Here is a 16,942-nt window from a genome sequence, read left to right on the forward strand (position 1 = left end):
TAAAAAATTTATTTACGTTTGCTGTGGGCATCTCAAAAAATCTTTTCATTAGTAGACAGATTCCACAGTTCGGACTGTTAAGACACCTCAAAATTAATTTTAAATTCAAAATAAAGTTTTGAACTTTTTATTATTTTTGATTGGGACTTACCAAAAGTTATCCTCATTATAGCGCACGTGAATTATTATAAATTTTGATAATTACAAAATAAATTTAAATTCTGGAGTTTCATATTGGTTAAATATTTATTCCCAAAAATACTGATGTTAATTGCTAACATTATAGAATAATTGTATTTTCAGCTTATGTATACTTTATGTGCCTAATATTTTATTATTTTGATCACAGATTTTTATATATCGATTGAATTTGAAACTATGAACGTAATAAAATATTAATTGTTTGATGAAGCGACATAGTATAGCTGAAAAAACTATATCAGCCTTTTTACGATTAGTTAAATCCGAATCTCTAAATCACAAATATAATTTGATATATTTGCTTATCATGTAATTACCTGCAATCTTCTAAATCATTGTCATTTTCTAGGATCTTTCACATAGGTCATGTTTGACTTTAATTAATTAATTAACTTGGTTGAATTTTCAAAAAATGATTAATGATAACAATCAGGAGTAATGTTTAATTATTATGAACATTAATTTTCATTCTCGTAAATTTTCTTCAATTTAATTGGTGTAACTGTTGAAATATAACTAAAAATACTTTCTCTTAAATTATTATTCTGGAAATTAAATTTTAATGTACATTACATTTAAAGAGCTTTTAAAAATTGTTTAAGTAAAAATAATTACGACATAATTTTTCATTTTTTTTCTTCGAAAAAAAATATTATCTTTTTTATTTAAAATCATTTTTTTCAAATTGAAAAAAATTAGTTGCAAATAAGACAATTGTTTTTTTTTTTTAAATAGTTTCTTAGTTGTGTTTTTTTATGAAATTTGAGTGTTAACAATCATAATTAATGCTACTGTAAAAAATAAAATTAAAAAAAAAATTAGTTCCAAAAATCACCACCAGGTGACACAGTGGCGCTTTTTATTCTCACTTGCAGAAACATAGAACCAAGTTGATATATTCTTTAAAAATTTTTAATCATCGACTTTTCTTGAAAATTTATTTAATTTTTTTGTTAAAAAAATATTTTTTCATAAAAATTTAATTTTTATTTTATTCAGCTGAAAATTTGAAGCTTTTTTACTTTTAGATGATTAGATTTTTAATAAACATTTACTAATAACGTTTGAATATCAGAACAATATTTTGCAAAATTTCTCGTTTGCAAAAACTTCCAATCAAGTTTTGGATCAACTTGAAATTTTGTAAAATTAGCTGTATATCTTGCTAATGAATTTCAAGTGATGATATAACAATAAATCAATCAATTTAAATTCTTACTTCAAATTCTGAAAAATTTTATCTTTGAGTTTTATCCGCTTTTTCTTCATACTCTCGTTCTTTGAATTTAAGAATAAAAAATTTTTGTGTCTTTACAGGCTTTGACTATAACAATAAATTATTACTATATTAAATTCTGTTCTGACCAGGCTGTTAATGCTGTTTTAAAATAAAAAACTAATTTTTAAATGTTAAATTTTTTGGGTTTACTAAAAATTTTTTTTTTTTTCATTAAAACATATTTTTATACTCTTAATTTTTTCGTTCATTTTTCCTGAGAGTAACACTCTTGATCTTACCTATAAAAAGGGTCCTCAAATTTTTTTTTCGATTTAACTATCTCTTAATCACAAATTATTTAACTAGCTTTATTTTCTTTTAGTGTGCAATTTACCTGCAATTTTCCAATCGACAAATCATTTATTGAATAAACTTTTCATTTTTTCTCATATTTCACTTAAATTAGTATATCTAATTGTATTTTGTTATTTATTATGAATGACTAATATTCCCATGAGATAATATTTAATTATCATTACCTAAAATAATTATTGGCCTCACAAACTTGCCTTTAATTTTTTTCAATAACTGTTAAAATGAAAAAAAATTTTTGAGAACTGTAAATTATTCCTTTCGAAAGATTTATTTAAATAATTCAAAATTTAGATTGCAATTTCACTCGAGTGGACATTGAATTTAAAAAGTTTTTAAAACATGTCTCAAAAACAAAATTTATTCCATAGTTCTTTATATTATCTAACCGGAAAAAAAATTGAGTACTGATTAGAATAATTTTTTTCATATTAAAAAAATTATTTGTGAATAAAATATTTTTTTTTTTTTGTATTTGTATTAATTTTTTGGTGAAATTTGGGCTGTTAACGATCATAATTAAAGTCACTGTACCGAATAAATTTTAAAAAAAAATTAGTTCCTAAAATGACCACTAGGTGGCGCCGTGGCGCTTTTTATTCTCGCTTGTAGAAACTTAGAACCAAGTTGATATATTCTCTAAAAATTTTAAATTGATCATCGAATTTTTTTTTAAATTTAATTAATTTGTCTGTTACAAAATAATTTTCCATATAAATTTTAATTTGAATTATATCCAGCTGGAATTTTTAAGCTATTTCACTTTCAGAAAATTAAAAAAAAAATTCGGTTTCTTCTACGCTATGGGCAGCAACAATATTGAAGAAACGTTGGTATTTCTGGATATTTAAACATTTACTGCATTTCTATTATTAGTTCAGTAATTTTTACACTAACTTGATTTTATTTTTCAGAGAAAAATTCGATCTATGTGGTATTTATTGAAGCGCTTTTTTACTGCAAACGTCAATTCTTGGCCCTTTTGGTCGAACTTAAAAATGATATAGAATTATCAATTACTTGACATGTCGTATAATTTTAGCTGTCGGAAGTTTTACTGCAACGAAACAGCTTTTATTCTTGTTTAGTATGTCCAGCGATAATTGGTATCTCAATTACAGCATTTACAAACCAATAAATAATTTTTAACATTTTTCCAAAATTCTTAATAAGTCACTCGTAAACTCTTACGTTAAGTTTGAATTAAAATTTTTTATCTTAAAATATAATATATATTTTTCTGCATAAAATTTTGGTACATATTTAAAAAAATATAAAATTTCTAGTATGTAGTTTGCAGTCAATCGATAAGAGGCAAAGCAATAAGTTACAATGAAGAGAATTAGATCAATTTTTATTCCAATTTTTGTTGATAATTGTATTTATATAATAAATTAAACATTACTATTCGAAATACTCCGATGAATCTTTATCGAGTGCATAAAGTCTCTTATAGTTTTTCATCGAAATGATATTTTGCATTTTTTTTTCAATTGCGAGAATATTTAATTGTTTTTATAATGGAATGGTTTATCTGTCAAAAAATTTGAGTTTTTTTGATGCTTTAAGTATTTTTGAATATATTAACCCGTGCAAAAAAAATTTGTTTCATTATGAATTTCATTGTGAATTTGATAATGAAATTCAGATTTTGAAACAAATATGAGTTTGATAATGAATTAGCTATAAAAATCCTCTAATTTTCTATTGCAGCTGAATCTAACAGCTAACCAACAGCTGAAATCTAATAATTTAATGGGTTATTTTTAAAAACTTACTTGTCAGTTTAAACAAGTGATAAGTACATTATAAAAATCGTATAATTCCAGCTTTGAAGAAGATTCAAAATTGTTAAATCTAAAGAAATTAAGACAACGAAGAGGAGTAATTCATGATGAATCTGATGATAATAAATCTATTTAAAAAAAATTATTTGTGACTCTTATGTAAGCGTTAACAAGATTTAAAATTTATTTTTAAAAATATATATCTATTATTTACAGTTCGTTGTTTGTGCTATTACAAAAGAAAATTTATTTATTGAATAATTTAAAAAGAAATAAACTAAAAATATATTTCATTCTGCATTATTAAATTAAGTTTATTTATTTATCTATTTATTTATGATAATTATTTATGATTTATAATAAACTTATTATGAATCAAGTATTAAGGTAAGATCAAAATTAATATAAAATTTATAACCTTTTTATTATAAATTTATTTTTATTCAAGTATTAATTTTATATGGTTCCATGATTTTTGTTGATTACTGTTAAATTAGTAATACATTTCCTCTAAGTTAAATAAAATAGTTTTTTTTTTGAAATTTCGGGGGTAAAAACAAAAAATACAATTATAAAATAAAAAATATTTATCTTATAATTAATTCAATATGACTCTCGTACTAAATTGATAATCATTATCATCAGATTCATCATGAATTACTCCTCTTCGTTGTCTTAATTTCTTTAGATTTAACAATTTTGAATCTTCTTCAAAGCTGGAATTATACGATTTTTATAATGTACTTATCACTTGTTTAAATTGACAAGTAAGTTTTTAAAAATAACCCATTAAATTATTAGATTTCAGCTGTTGGTTAGCTGTTAGATTCAGCTGCAATAGAAAATTAGAGGATTTTATAGTTAATTCATTATCAAACTCATATTTGTTTCAAAATCTGAATTTCATTATCAAATTCACAATGAAATTCATAACGAACTAAATTTTTTTTACGGATAAGTGCTAATTGATTTTTAATTTACGTAAAAACAATTAAACCCTTTATAAGATAGTTTGCTTCTTGTTCGAGCGTCAAAATAAGACCTATTCATAACATTTTCACTGTTTTAAGCTTTCTAAAATATTTTTTTAGATATCTAATCAAATCTCCATGATTTCAATTATCTCTAAATGTTGTGGACGCGACAATTCGATATTAATATACAGTTACATATATTTTTATAAAATTCTAAATCCTTAGAAACTTTATTAGATCAATTAAATTGATTTTAAATTTTATTCCTATAATTCCTCTGACAGGAATTAAAAATATTATGAAAAAGTAATACTGAAGTATATTTTCATGCCTTGCAATTTATTAACAACTAACAAAAAAAAAAAAAACAGAATAAAATTTAACATTACTAAATTTAAGGTTAGCCTTGTCTCTTATTAAATTTTTCTAAAATAACTAATAATAATTTAAAAAATAAAAAAAAATTAAACTATTTGATTATCTGTTATTAATAAAAAAATCCTTATATTTTAATAGAATTATCTTTAATATTAAGCTCTATACCATCATAATTAAGTTACTCTAACAATTTACAGCAGAAAAAAATTTAGTTCTAAAATTTTACCGCTAGGTGGCGCCGTGGCGCTCTTTCTTCTCGCTTGTAGAAACTTCAAACCAAGTTTTTATATTTAATTTTAATTTTTAATAAATTGCAGATATTTTTTTACCACATTTAAAGATTTAATAATTTATTCTGTTAGAAAATAATTTTCGTTAGAAAATAAATTGCATTTAAGTCGATTTACTTAATTTGAATTGAAATTTGTTATATAAATTTGAAAAAAAGAAGAGAATTAAACTTATTTTTTTTTTTTACTTTAATAAAATAATTTTTTATCCTTTGGCAAGTAATTTATTGAAAGAATTTTTAAAATATGTTTATTTGTTATTCTGTTACAATATTTGTAACCATGTTGATTGGATAATTAAGATAATTAAGTTACTCTAGCAATTTTCGGCAAAAAAAAATTTAGTTCTAAAAATCACCACTAGGCGGTGCCGTGGCGCTTTTTTTCTCGCTTGCAGAGACTTCAAACCAAGTTTTTATATTCAATTATAATTTTTAATAAATTGCAGGTTTTTTTTCCTTATATAAAAATTTGATAATTTATTCTAATTGTAAGAAAATAATTTTTGTTTAAAAACAAATTAGAATCTAGAAGATATACTCCAATTGGAATTGAAATTTATTCATTTGTGAATTTAGAATAAGGAGAATCAAATTTATACTTCTTTTGTTGATTTTAATGAGATATAATTTCATATTTTGTCAATTAATCCATTAAAAAAATTCTCCGATAGGTTTCCAGGTGTTATCGTAAAACAAAGTTTTCATAATTGGTGTGATCGCCTTAGATTTTTCCACATATCCATGTATTTCTCAGAAATTTATAGAATCAGAATTTAAAAAAATTTCATAAAATATTTTTATACGAAATTTAATTTTAAAATAAATTAGATTATTAAAATTAAACTCTTGAAAGAGTCGTAGATTTTGGTAGATGTTTTTAACCGCCTGAAAAAAATTGACTTAATTTTTGTATTGCAAAGTTACTTTAATAACATATTTATTAAAAATTTTCCGTTCAAATTTTCATTCTTTTAAGCTGTTCCATACATTTTTTTAATACAATATTCTATTAGAGAATTTTGAACAAAAAATATCAATTTAAATAAATTTTCCTGGCATGGACAGTCAGCGCCGTCGCGGTTCCATTGGTTGATCGGTTTGTAGTTGAGTCCCGTGGTGTTTGCTCTCGCTGCTCGCGACACCTTTCCACCTCCCCTTGTCTAATACCATCTTCTCAGAATAAAAATTAAATTTAATAAATACATAACACTTTTGAATCCTGAAAATTAAATAGACTTTCTTGCTTGGAGCAGGCGCGTGGAAAAAATGGTTAATTTATTAACAATTCTGTGATAATGAACTCTAAAAATTATGAGTTTGATTTCCAAAGCCTTAGAAACTTTTTAGATCAACTAAAAATTAATTTTAATTTTTACTTTTCTACTTCTTGTTATATCAACTACAAATATTAAAAATTTCATAATTTTAAAATTAATCGACAATTTATACGGAAATAAAAATAAATAAATCTAACCCTACTAAATTGAGGTTAGCGTTATCTCTCATTAAATGATTTTCAATTAACTCAAATAACTAATCATTATTTTAAAAAATAAAATTATATTTGATAATCTCTTATAAATAGAAAAATATTTATTAATAGAATTATCTTTAATATTAAGCTCTAGACCATCATAATGAAGTTACTCTCGTTATTTACGGCAGAAAAAAATTTAGTTTTAAAAATGACCGCTAGGTGGCGCCGAGTCGCTTTTGCTTCTCGCTTGCAGAAACTTTAAACCAAGTTAATATATTTCCTTTAAATTTACTATAAGCTAGCTATATTTTATGCATCTTAAAAATTTTCGAATTATTTTATAAAGATAAATTAATTAATTTTAATTTACAATTCTAACTTTGAAGTTGAAAAAATTTTGGAGTCCTTTATTTAATCCATATTTTTGGTAATTCTTTTATTATTCCAAGGAAAAAATTTCTATATATTACTTCTGTTTTTGCTATCACAGGAAATTTTTTCATCATTGTTTAGAAAAAGAATTGCCTTGAAATTGATTTCAAATTGAAAACTATTTCTAGTATTAAATAAATCTTTTTTCGGGCTTACTAAGAGTTTGTTTATTCTTAATTTGTAGTTCAAAACTATTACTTTCTTCGAAAACTTTCTTCGAAAACAAGAGAAATGTTCTCGTAAAGTTGTCAAATAATTGTTGTTTTCAAGGATTCTTTTTTAACTTCCCGCTAAGAAAATCGAAGATTTTTAAAAATCTGAAAGTTATTGTTTTCACCCCGTTTTGCAAAAATCGAGTATTCATCAGATCTCGACGTTTGAAGGTCACAGGAAGCTTCCCTGACTATCCCCGCGAGGTTGTCACTATGTCTGTATGTATGTGTGTGTGTGTGTGACTATGTGACTCGCTTATAACTTTTGAACGACTGAACCGATCGGAACGTACTAAACGGCGTTCTAAAGAGTTCCCTCAAACTTAGATTTCCTGAGAATTTGAACTGATTCGGACCGATAGATATTGAGAAATTTTGAAAAATTTCAAAAAAAAATAAGAAAAAAACCATTTTTGAAATTCGTTTTTTTGGAATATCTTTTAAACAACTCTATCGATCAACTTCAAAAACTAATCCGCCCTTAAGCTTGAAAAACCACGCCGATCGTCGCTAATCCGGTCAAAATCGGTTGATTCGTTCGAGAGATATCTGAGCAAGGCCTCGTGACGTTGTCAAAATAATTTGGCAACGCAGGTAAGCTCAAAGATTCGGGGACTAGGCTAGACAGAAGAACGAACGAGACTCTTGTAAGGGGGGATAAGTGTTATGGCTCAAACAGGTCTTACGGCTGCACCTCCCCGCATTGGCCCCGCTGGTAACTGGTCGGGTTGTCATTATATTACCGATCAGGCTAACGCAGTCGTTAAATGGGTTGATACAGTTAACTGAGTACGAGGACAGATTGACATTAAATTCAACTCAATTCACATCTGTCCTATGATAGCGTAAATGCTTGAGGACAGGGTTTTTCCTTGCCGGCAAACTTGGCTGTGTATTTCCTATGTGAGGGTAGGATAGATATACGTGCGTGTATAGCTCTTTTGAGCCCAGGAAACGGCCTCTTCGGAGGTAGGCGAAAGCCTCGCCATATATTCTTCGTTCGAGAGATATCGTGAATGAAAGAAAACCGAAAAAAGTGTTTTTTTGACATAACTTCGTCATTTCTCCTCGGATCGTTTTTAATGATATAAAATAATTCCAGAGCTTAAAAAACCGCGTCGATCACCGCCAAAAACATGGAAATCGGTGATTGCTTCGAGAGATATCCTCGATAAAATATTTGGAAACAAGTGTTTTTTTAACATAACTCCGACATTTTTTGGAATAACTTTTAAACTGCTGCACTGATCGATTTCAAAAACTAATCAGCTATTAGCATGAAAAAATTACGTCGATCACCGTCAAGCCGGTCAAAATTGGTTAATTCGTTCAAGAAATATCATGAACGAAAGAAAACCAAAAAAAGTGTTTTTTTTGGAATTACTCAAAATTTCCTAGTTTTATCAATTCAAACTTGAACATTCTTCATAAAACTAAAAATATTGCGTCAAATACTGCCAACCGCGTGAAAATTGGTTGATTTATTTAAAAGTTAGTACGGTTTGAAAATTTAAAAAATATTGTTCTATGATACTTCTATCAGACTTTTGAGCTCGAAGAGCTCAAAATAACAAAAAATTGTATTTTTGAGCTCAAAGAGCTTCAAAACGTCATTAGTGCAGTTTTATGCACCTACCTATAGAATTAGCGGGAAGTTGCACGGATGGCCTTCAGGGTCTACCGTTTTTCTAATTTTTGTAGTTCACATTCGACTAATAAATACATTTAAATAGATTTTGTTGATTTATCAGAAATGATTTTAACTTTCCAAGGTAACACAATGTTCAATTAGTATCATTAATATTAATTTGTAATCTCACAAACTTACCTTTAATATAATCCATGTAACTGCTGAAGCATAAATTTTATTATAACTAAAATTTTTTCTTTTGAATTATTTATCTGAAAAATTCAAAATTTAAATTGTATTTCCATTAGAATGGACATTAAATTTAAAGAGGCTTTAATATGTGTCTTAAAAACAAAAATTATGACATAATTTTTTACTTTTTATATCCGGAAAAAAATTGTCTTTATTATTTAGAATAATTTTTTAAATTATTTGCAAATGATAATCGTTTTTTTACAGAAATAATTAATTTTTTTTATGAAATTTAAGGTGTCAAAAATCATTATTATAGTTACTGTAACAAATAAAATTTTTTAAAAATTAGTTCCAAAAATCACCGCTAGGTGGAATAGTAGCGCTTTTTATTCTCGCTTGCAGAAACTTAGAACCAAGTTTATATATTCTTTTAAAATTTTTAAGTTATCATCGACTTTTATGAAAATTTAATTAATTTTTTTGTTAAAAAATAATTTTCCGTACAAAATTTAATTTTAATTATATTTAGTTGAAAATTTGAAGTTTTTTTCAGTTATTATGACATTTTTTTTAAATTAATTTCTTTGCGATTGTAATAACTAACAGATTTTGTGAATTTATGTAAATGTCTTCGACATTTTATCATTTGTCATAGATAATATAATTTAAGTAATTTTGATACTTTTTTGACTTCATTTGTAAGACGAAAATTGTGTCAAGGTTTTTTTTGAATGTTGTTTTTACTGTCCACGTTTTTTCATAAGGTTTTTTTTGTTAAATTTAAAATTAATATTTTGCTAGTGTAAAAATTATTTCCAACATATCTTAGAAATGAAGCAATCGTTAACTAAATTTATTCCAAAGACAAATATTGTTCATCTCTTGTTTTTTAATTAAACATGTTATCAAAAAACTTGAAATTAGTTTTAGACAAAATTGAGCAATAATTTCTAACTATTCAAAAATAAATATTACACAGCAAAAAATATTTATTTTCCATTTTTTCTCATAGTTTACTTGTAGATTATAACGTTGTGACGTCTCAAAGTCTAAAACGTAATCTTTTGGTGCCCGAAGCTGATAATTTTTACATCTTTAGTTGTTTTTATTGAAACATTTTATTTGAAATATATAATACGTTTTTTTTTATATAAAATTTTGATATATATTCCAAAAACTATAGAATTTATACAATGTTTTTTGTTGTAAATAAATAAGTGGGATAAGATAAATAATACTCACTGAGATATCTATTTCTATTATCAATATTTCATTATTTTATTTAAATAATAAATCAAACATTACTTTCCGGTGGAATTAGATGAATCTCCCCGTGTAAAAAAAAGTTTCCGGAATAGTTCCTGGTCCGGAACGTTCCTATGATAAGACAATCTGGAACATCCCCGGAATACTTTTGCAATGTTCTCGAAATAGTTCTGGATCATTCATGGAACACTTCCGGAACATTTCCGGAAAATCTCCGACAGACTTATAAAACATCGCTGGAATACTTCGAGAATAAATTAGGAATACTTCCGGAACATAATCCAAACGTTTACCGGAAATGTTTCAGAAGTATTCGAGGATTTTTCCAGGAATATTTTAAACATATCCCCGATGTATTCCCGATATATTTTGTAACTATTCCCGATTTGTTCCAGAAGTATTTCGGGAATATTCCAGCAGTGTACTGGAGATGTTCCGGAAGTATTCTTAATTTATTCTGGAAGTATTCCAGCGATGTTCTATAAATCTGCCGGAGATTTTCCGGAAATGTTCCGGAAGTGTTCCACGGATGTTCCAGAACTATTTCGAGAACATTGCAGAAGTATTCCAGGGATGTTCCGGATTGTCTTATCATAGGAACGTTCCGGACCAGGAACTATTCCGGAACTTTTCAGGAAATTTTTTTTTCCATGGATCCATGGAACGCATTGTTTAGTTTCCTCTAGTTCTCCGTCAAAATAATATTTGTCATTTTGAGAATCTTCACAGTAAAAAAATAAATATTTCAATTCTTGGATTTGGAAAATTAATTTCAAAATAGTTTTTTTAATAAATTCAACGGCTTTTCTTAAAATTTTCATCCTGTTTAAACTTCGATTCTTCCTTCCGAGCATGTTGTCTCGGCAAAACTCGAATGGCAAAAAAATTCCATGGCAATTTTATAATTAAATTACTAAGACATACTTATAGAAAGTTTAATTTAAAAATTATATAAGAAAAAAAAATTAATAAATAATGTTACTCTAGCAATTTCCAGCAGAAAAAATTTTAGTTCTAAAAATCACCGCTAGGCGGCGCCGTGGCACTTTTTTTCTCGCTTGCAGAAATATCTTACTAAATTAATATATTCTATTACAATTTTCAACTATTAATTTTAATTTACAAAATTTTATAGTTTAAGTGATAAAAAATTATAAAAATTTTGAATTTACTCAAATATTTTAATTTTTTTCTTTGTTTATTTAATTGTTAAGTGAAATTACTATTGTTCATAATTTCTTTAGCACAAATTTATTTTTTCTTCTGTTTTTTTGAAAAATTTATAATTATTTTTATGATTAAAATTACCTTGAATATATTTTATCCTTTCTTATGTTTTCTAAATAAAAATTGGTTATTTTCTTGTTTGATTTCTATCAAAATTAATGTTTCTTTTTGACAAAGACTTCAAGCTTTATTTTTTATTACAGGAAAATAAATCCAATGATTTTTGCGCATTGATATTTTGGAAAATTTTGAGAAATCAAACATTTAAATTTTGTTTCGTATATGGCGATGCGAACAAGAAGATTATTGAGATAGAGAAAACATCAACAATAAGACCGATAAATTGGAGGACACGGCAGGTAATTAACGGTTTACATATCTGATATTTTACCGTTTAGCTTACTGTCTTTCTGTTGGATCTTTTCGTAAAATTTCAAAACAATATTTTATAATTATAAATTATTTTCTTAAGCTGTTTTAGAATTGTTGCAATGGTTTAACTTCGTTAACCGAAACAGCTTTTGTTTTTTGTAATAACAAGTAGCCAATAATTACTGCGTATCCATCAATGGTTATCGTAAGCAAAAATTCTTATTTTATTTTATTTCACTATCTCTATCACTCGTACATTATAACGTAGTTTTAGAAATTGATAATTCTTTAATCTTCTGATGTATTTATTTTAGTTGAAATATTTAATCAAAAATATTCAAGAAGTTTTATTATATAAAATTTTAATGAATATTACAGAAAATATAAAATTTTTGTTGTTATATTGATTGAAAATCGATAAGTGGCAAAAAAATTAATTAAAACGAAAAAACAATGATTTTTATTCTAATTATTATTGATTTTATTCACATAATACGCCAAACATTAGTCTTCCGAAGAATCTAATGAATTTTTATTAATTGCATTGTGTTAATTCGTCTAGTCCTCCGCCAGAATGATATTTCCCTCTGCAAGACTCCTCACTTAGACAAAATAAATATTTAATAAACTACACTGTAAAAAAAAACCGGTGTGAGTCCATGCGGTGTACGGTGTTAAAAATTCCGGTGTTAAATTCAACACCGAAATCGGTGTAGCAGTAACACCGGTCGCGGTGTAAATATTTTTTTTCGGTGTTAAATCGGTGTTATAAATTTTCCGGTGTTGATAATATTTTAAGCAACACAATTTTTATAATTAAACTTTTTATGTTTAATAAGTAAAAATAAATAATCAAAAAAAAGTTAATATTTAATTTAGAAAGTTTAAAATAATAAAATATAAAAAAGATAAAAGTTTTTGATTAACCCTAGACTGGTCACCCGTATAGCGTGACGCCGCATAACAACTACTCAACCTATAGAGACTCGCTATAGTGCGAGCGAGAATCTAAAAAAATGGTGACCAGTCTAGGGTTCAAATAAATACACTGTAAAAAATTTCGATGTAAAAATGGACCCAGAGCACTTTACATGGTCGTGTGGTGTGAAATAATGGTGTAAAATTCTCTCGGTGTAAATTTTCGATCCGTGTTACTTTAACACCATTATTAAAGGACAATTTTAGGACATCATATAGATAATCGGAAACTCTAAAATAGTGGATTTTAGTAATTATTTCATAACTTTTAAGTATTTTTTTTAAGATTTTCGGAATACTTCTAAGATAATTTTAGAATCAATGCAATTTATTTAAAGCAATTTAGTTGAAATTTTGTCATTAAATCTTGTGGAACCTTTTTTAAATAATCTTAAAACATTTTTTTAACTATTTGAAAACAAATTTTGAATACATTTGAGACATTTTTCGGATATTTTTCAGACAATTTTGGAACATTTTTTGGACAGTTTTAGTGTTTTTACAAAAAATTTGAAACATTTTTAGAACAATTTTACAACAATTTTTAAATGATTTTCATATAGATAATTTATTTTTGCATATCCGTAGATTTGTCATGTTTAAAACATCCATTATATTGTGAGAAACATCATGGTTACGATAAAAATAATTATTATATTGTTCCTAAACATTTAATATTGTAAATACTATTTAACTTGTTGTATAACATTAATTAAATCGATTTCTGCGTAATTTTATAAGCTGAAAATTCTTAAATAAATGTTACTTGTCTCATTTTGATAAATATTGAATATTAATTGTGTTTTATGGATGATGTAATATTCATACTCCGATACGGTGTAAATTTATTCTACTGTTACACCGGTATTACACCGCAAAAGAGCACCGCTACACCGGTGTTAATACACAGGTGTTACATAGCGGTGTTAAAATGAGTCCATTTTAACACCGCTTTTTTTACAGTGTATAACTGGTTAATTGATTAAAAAATATTTTTCAAGTCATGAAATTTATTTAAAAGTTACATTGAGATTTCCGTGTAAAAAGAAATCGTCTTAAAATTGTCGTTCGTTTAAGATCTTAAACGTGACACAAACTAAGATTATTTTAAGACTCTTTTAAGACACCGAAAAAAAAAATTCCGAAAGCAGATTTTTGAAAATTTTATTCTCGAATTTGTTGTGAAAATTAATTTTTAGACATATTTTAGACGATTTTACGACTTTCTAACTGCAATATTTTTGAGTAACATGTTTTTAAATTGAATTTAAAATTGTTAAAAAATTATTATCTGACAATTTTAACACTTTTTTAAGACGTTCCGTTTTAATGTTCCGGGGCTCTGTCGCTGTTAGCTCATCTTAAAATAGTCTAAATTTTTTTTTAAGATTTTTTTGAGAATAATTTAAGATAATTTTAAGACAATTTAAAGACGTTCCATAATAATTTTCTGGAGCTGTCACAGTGATATCATCTTAAAATAGCCTAAAAATTTTTTAATAATTATTTTGATTTTTTTAAGACTTTTTTAAGATTTTTTCAACACGATTTTAAGATTTTTTTAAGACTATTTTAAGATTTAAGTCTTAAAATAATTTTTAAATAGTCTTAAAAAAATGTTTAAATTTTCAAATAATAATTTTTTAACAATTTTAAATTCAATTTAAATATATCTTACTCAAAAATATTGCGGTTAGAAAGTCGTAAAATCGTCTAAAAAATGTCTAAGAATTAATTTTCACAACAAATTCGAGAGCAAAACTTTAAAAAATCTGCTCTCGGAATTTTTTTTTTGCGTCTTAAAAGAGTCTTAAAATAGTCTTAGTTTGTGACACGTTTAAGATCTTAAACGAACGACAATTTTAAGACAATTTTAAGACGATTTTTTTTACACGGATTCTCGTAGACTGTTTTGTTCATTAAGGGGTTAGGTGGGTTTCAGAGGTTAAAAAAAAGGGTATTTTTACTATTTAATTTTTTGTGGTGTATACAATCATATATTTTATTTAAACAATTCAGCATATTAAAAATACATATTTAAACAGTATTTTGTGAAATTTTTATTTAAAAATTCTGAAAACTCAGCCGTTGAGTACCTCATCTCCCTTGACGTCTCAAAAAAAAAATGCTCTTGCCGTGGACATCATAACTCATTATTGGTTCATTTAAGATTAAAAAACCAAACATATTTCGTTAGTACATGGATAAATAAGTCTGGGCTGTCTGATTATTTTTTCAATTACGAAAAAATTCCCACTGAGTAGGTCCCCCCTTTCCCCTATCCGTTCTTTCCCAACTCCCTTAAAATTTGCTTTAATATGGCTCTTTACCGTAAGATCGACGGTGGCGTTGCTTGCTCGGTGGGTCTTATATACGTGAAAATACAGTAGCCAGTACTTGTCTCGGATAGCTTAACTGGTAGAGCCCTTGGCGCGTAACCGAGAGATCTGGGTTCGATTCCCAGTCTGGGCTGTCTGATTATTTTTTCAATTACGGAAAAAAAATTCCCACTGAGTAGGTCCCCCCTTTCCCCTATCCGTTCTTACCCAACTCCCTTAAAATTCGCTTTAATATGGCTAATATAAATCTCGTTATTGGACGAAGGAGAAAAAAAAAATTAAAATTTGAATTTTTGACAGACTTTGAAAAAAAAAAACACATTTTTTAGTCAAATTTTCACCATGTATTTGCTCGAAAAAATTAGTTGTAATAAAAAAAAAAAAAAATTCTTGGATGTTTTATCTTTAGTTTTTTGATTTTAGATGATATTGTCTTGAATTGAGACCATCTTCTTTCTCCTCCGTCTTTCTGATAAATTCAGTGGCTTTTCTTAAAATTTTGGTTTTTTCCATCGCTTAATTAGTAGTAGTATCTGCTCTATTTACAATATTATTTCATAAGCACTTCGGTGCTTTCTTTCGAGCATTTTGTGGTCAGCGCATTTTTGGTCAGCGCATTTTAAAATAAAAAAAAAATTAAATTAATATATTCTATCAATTTTAATTTACAAAAGTTTCATAATTCAAGTGATGAAAAATAATGTATTCAAAAATATTAAAAAAATTTTTAATTTACTCAAAAATTTTAATTTTTATTTTGCACACTTAATTTTAAACAATTAATAAAATTGATTTTTGGATTAATTCAAAATAAATTTGGTTTGCTTGATTCCTGAGTTATCTACAATTATAATTTGTATTTTAAATTCATCCTTTCCAATTTAAAAATTTCCCGATGCTAATTCTCATTCTTCAATAAATTTTAAATTTGAAAATATTTGACGCGATAAAATTTAAAAATAGTGTACTTGATATATAACTAAAGAATCCGCTGAGATTTAAAATCTCAGCACCGATTAAAAAAATTTAGTTCTACAAATGCCCGCTAGGCGGCGCCGCAGCGCTTTTGCTTCTCGCTTGCAGAAACTTTAAACCAAGTTATTAAATTCTATTAAAATTTTCTATAAGCTAACTACATTTTATTCATCTAATAAATTTAAAATTATTTTATAAAAATTAATTAATCAATATTAATTTACAATTCTAACTTAGAAGTTTAGAAAAATTTTATGATCTTTTACTCTTAGCATCCGATTTTTTTTCGATTACATGTTTTTTTTCTTTAAACTTATTACAGAATTACAAATTTTTTCCAATTACCTCTGCTTTGTTTGCCGGATGAGTCGTAAGAACAGTCGGATTTTTTGGTATAGACTGTCAAAGCTGTTTCGGAATTAATTAAAAATTGAATACTCAATGTTTTGTCGAAACGATCTTTTTTAGGACTTACTGAAAGTTTGTTTTTATCTCTTCGTGACTGTAATTCGCAGCAATTTTTTTGATAAAAATTTATTTAAAATGTATAACCATTTAAATTTCGGGGTCACTTTTTGTTAAAATCTCCCCGATTTACATCATCTTCACATTTTGT

This window comes from Cotesia glomerata, linkage group LG9 (assembly GCF_020080835.1).
Source record: "Cotesia glomerata isolate CgM1 linkage group LG9, MPM_Cglom_v2.3, whole genome shotgun sequence".
Lineage (NCBI taxonomy): Eukaryota > Metazoa > Arthropoda > Insecta > Hymenoptera > Braconidae > Cotesia > Cotesia glomerata.